This window comes from Gossypium hirsutum, chromosome A06, assembly GCF_007990345.1.
Source record: "Gossypium hirsutum isolate 1008001.06 chromosome A06, Gossypium_hirsutum_v2.1, whole genome shotgun sequence".
Taxonomy (NCBI): domain Eukaryota; kingdom Viridiplantae; phylum Streptophyta; class Magnoliopsida; order Malvales; family Malvaceae; genus Gossypium; species Gossypium hirsutum.
The window spans coordinates 44,186,634-44,191,273 of record NC_053429.1 but is presented as its reverse complement, the minus strand read 5'-3'; the positions used below and the strand labels follow the sequence as shown (position 1 = coordinate 44,191,273).

Below are 4,640 nucleotides of genomic sequence, written 5' to 3'. Positions count from 1 at the left end.
GCTCACTTGGCAAACTTTTTGGAACTATGTGATACATTTAAAATTAATGGCATTTCTGATTATGCCATTCGCCTTCGGTTATTCCCTTTTTCATTGAGAAACAAAGCTAAATAGTGGTTGAACTCGTTGCCACGGGGGTCAATCACTACTTGGGAACAAATGACCAAAAAGTTTTTATTAAAATATTTTCTGCCGGCTAAAACAGCTAAATTATGTAATGATATTTCTTCCTTTCTGTAGATGGATTTAGTAACACTCTACGATGCATGGGAGAGATACAAGGACCTTTTGAGAAGATGCCCTCACCATGGGTTACCGCTTTGGCTACAGGTTCAAACCTTTCATAATGGCCTGAATCCTTCGACTCGACAAATGGTTGACGCAGCTACTGGTAGAACCATCAATAATAAGACACCTGAAGATGCCTATGAATTTATAGAGGAGATGTCACTGAATAACTATCAGTGGAAAGTCATGAGGACAAAGCCAACGAAAATAGCCGGTGTTTATAACATCGATATGGTCACCATGCTCTCTAACCAGGTAGAACTTTTGAATAAGAAATTGACTGTTTCGTTAGTTCTTCACAAGTTCACCTAGTAATGCAATGCGAAGCAAGTAGAGGCGGATCAAGCAGTTCAGAATACCCACCTTATGGCCACAACATGGAGAACGAACAGTTAAATTACATGGGTAAAATTCCTCGATCTCAAAACAATCCCTATAGCAATACTTACAATGCAGGTTGGAGAAACCACCCTAATTTTTCATGGGGAGGCTAAGGGAATCAGAGACCACCACCTCCAGGTTTCCAACAACCACCCTACCAACAAGAGAAAAAACTGAACCTTGAGGAGATGCTAACAAAATTCATCTTAGTGTCAGAAACTCGTTTTCAGAATACCGAGACTGCACTAAAAAATCAACAAGTATCAATCCAGGGGCTCGAAACTCAGATTGGATAGCTCGCCAAGTTGATTTCTGAATGACCACAAGGTAGCCTGCCAAGCAACACTGAATCTAACCTAAGGGAGAAACTCAACGTGATTGTCATTCAAGATGAGGAAGGGCTAGTTGCAGAACCAAGGCCAGAAACGGTGTAAGCATAGGTAAAGATGAGGTAGGCCACAATGAGCCAAAGCCATTGATTACAGAATATAAACCTTGCGTGCCATACCTTAATGCGATAAGGAAAGACCGCTCAGACGAACAATTTGGTAAATTCCTTAAACTTGTAAAGAAACTACATATTAACTTACCATTTATTGAAACCCTTTTGCAGATGCCAAACGCAGTCAAGTTTTTAAAAGAGCTTTTAGCAAATAAACGGAAATTAGATGAAGAATCGCATGTGAAGCTGAACGCGGTCTGCTTAGCCATTCTACAAAATAAGGTGCCTAACAAACTAAAAGATCCAGGAAGTTTTAAAATTCCTTGTTTAATTGGTAGTTTAGATGTTAATAATGCGTTGGATGATTTAGGAGCTAGTATAAATGTTATGCCCTACAAATTATTTAAGCAACTAGGTCTAGGGAAACCGAAACAAACTAGGACGAGCATTCAATTAGCAGATAAAACTATTAGATTTCCTAGGGGTATTATTGAAGATGTACTCATTAAAATTGAAAAATTTATATTCCCAGTTGATTTCGTTGTTCTAGACATAGAGGAGGATAACAACGTCCCCTTAATTTTAGAAAGGCCCTTTTTAGCAATCGCTAGAACAATTATTGATGTTGGCACAGGTGAACTCACACTTCATGTGGGAGACAAAACAATCACCCTTCAAGCCCGTAATTCGAATAACACATCAAAAATTGAAGGTGACTGTACAAATCATTTGGCTAAAACTAACCATATAGTACAACCTTCTTTGCAGAAAATAGATTGCAACCTTCTTTGCAGAAAATAGGTTCGAAGAACATACATAAGCCAAGCAACAACAAAGAACCTATCCATGAAGAACGAAGGTTACAAATCGAGGAGCTAGATGAATGGCAAACACATAAATCGAGAAAACACGATGAACCAAGACCACGCCATGAGGAGCTTAATTCCTTCAAAAATTAACTTAAAGTTGGAGACAAAGTACTACTCGATGCAGTAGATCTTCGAATCGCCACTTCTGAATCAAATGAAGAAACCCCTCTTACGGTAATTAGTATTTTTCCATACGGTAAGATCGAGGTAAACCACTCCAAATTTGGCACGTTCAAGGTAAATGGTACTCATCTTAAACCTTATGTTGATAAAATTGATAGTAGGGATAAGGAGTTTAAACTCCTCGATTCACCATGATCACGCACCAGATAAGTGAGTTGAGCTTAGACTATAAACAAGCGCTTCTCGAGAGGCACCCCGAGCACTAACGGTGCTAACTTCTTTAAATTTTAGTCTTTAACATTTATTAACTAACTGAGTCATTGAACACAGGATTGTCAGAACCACACGGCCAGGAACACGGGCGTGCCGTAGGCCGTGCACATACCACGGGATGAAACACGACCGTGCGAAAACAGGGCAAAAATTTCTTCCCCAATACGGGATAGGATAAGTTTCCACGACAGTGCGACGTGGCCGTGGACGAAACTGCCAAAATAACACAGGTGTGCGACACGTCCGTGTTTTGAAACCGTGGGCAAACCTGTCAAATTAACATGGGCGTGTGCCTTCATACACGGGTGTGGGAGAAGCGAACGAAGATTGACACTGTCGTGCAACATGGCCGAGTACACTGATGCGTCCAAGTTCAATAACCACGAAACACACGGGCTAAAACGAAGGCACACAGGCGTGCCTCACGGCCGTGTGCCCCAATTTCTCTATAAACACCTATTATCTATCTTAGCTTTATCTTTATATTTTAAAATTACTTTCTATTTCCTGTTTATACTATTTTATCTTGAGCTTTTACAATTTTCAATTTCAGCTATTTCATTACTAGTAATTATGCTTCCTTATAGTTCTTAACTTTGTCACAGTTATAAAGAGCTCCAAAGCTCATCGTCGCATAGGAACTAAAAACTCCACCGGGAAAGGTTCTCCATGACTGCCATGTCCTATTCGACCACGACCATAGCTACCACCAGATATAATATTCTTTTGGCGCAGGACTTATGGACTAATAAACCTCTACCACCACCGGAGTATCCTCTTCCACTCTCACGTCGATTATTCTCCAAAATTCTAGTTTAAGGAATTCATTCATCATTCAGGAAGTTTCACTTCTCTCCCTATCTTATGATTATCAATCTATCTTTTTCAATATATCTACCTTTGTACATTAAGGGTAATGTACATCTTAAGTGTGGGGGGTCTTTTATATCATCATTAGAAATCCCTGAATTATGTCTTAGTCTCACGTAAATCACTCATATCACTATTAGAATGAATTGTAATTAACTTATGATTTTTATTGATATGTCTTGAATTAAACTTAGGCATTCATGCATTGATTGTTTAAACTTTAAGATATTAAAGAATCAAGCATGAGTTGACTTTTGAATTTAAAATTTTATAGGTTGTTTCTCCCAAGTTTAGGTGTTATCTTGAGTTGAAATTCACAGAATATAAACATCAAAAAGCCGTAATTTTTGTGAGATTTTGAGCCTTTAAAGCACCTACTATTTCTTTCATGCTCACTTTTATTATTGTTTTGAGTGCGTCAGTATTGAATTTTTATTCTAGAACTTGCTTGACTATACATGTCATGACCACACCATTTGATTTGATATGTCAAAATGATAAAGGCACTTAGGTTTAACCCACTCACCCCACAAAAGCTTACCTTCATAATTAACCCTTAGTATACCCTTTTGAGCATAACAAGCCATTAATTAATTTACCCTCAATATTAACCCATAAACCATTGTTGTTGAAATCCCCTAATTTGATCCCTATTTTTGTCGAGATTTGATTTGAACTAATTGTTTAGCTATGTTTTGCTCTTCTATGTATTTGATTTGCTCTAAAAAACATTCATAATTACATATTAGTAGTAATTCGGTAGTGTTGAGCCGCAGTATCTAAATTCCATCTTCTGAGAAGAAGCTCACTTCTAGTTAGGAAATTTTTCAATTCAATCTCGATTCTAACCTTTTCTTTCAGCTTGTGACTACACCCCCTAGCCAAAACCACGTTACAACCCTTTAAAGACCTTTTGATTGATGTTCATTTCAATATATAGTGGTGGAGATTTGATTTTCATGCAAGCCTATGGTAATGAATTTTCATTATTGACTATTGAATGCTTCATGTATTGTCCTTAAACACCTCGAGTGATTTGAGTGAATCTTTAGTGAGGATGTGACACTCTGTGATATTTTGAGTCGAAGGTAATTACTTAGATGAGGGGAGACACCTATGCTTTCATGATAAAATACTCAACTTGGAATGTTTTGGAACTTTGATGTTCTTTCAGTCAAATTCTCAATATATGATTACTTATGGATTATTTTGAGATATTATTAATAGGAATTATAAGTTAAGAAGAATTTATTTTAATTGTGAGTTGAGGGTTTTGCTTGAGGACAAGCAAATGCTTAAGCGTGGGGGTATTTGATAAACCGTAATTTATACATATTTTTACCCCATGCCTAACGCATTTATGGATGGTTTCTCTTTAGATTTGGTAAATTCGA

The 4,640-nt window shown here is 37.5% G+C and overlaps 1 non-coding gene across 1 annotated transcript; it reads right to left on the bottom strand.

The window, feature by feature from the left end:
- Positions 1-207: 207 nt before the first annotated feature.
- Positions 208-314, bottom strand: LOC121231080 (small nucleolar RNA R71). Its single transcript, XR_005929148.1, has one exon. It is a non-coding gene; the product is annotated as a small nucleolar RNA R71 (small nucleolar RNA).
- Positions 315-4,640: the final 4,326 nt, after the last annotated feature.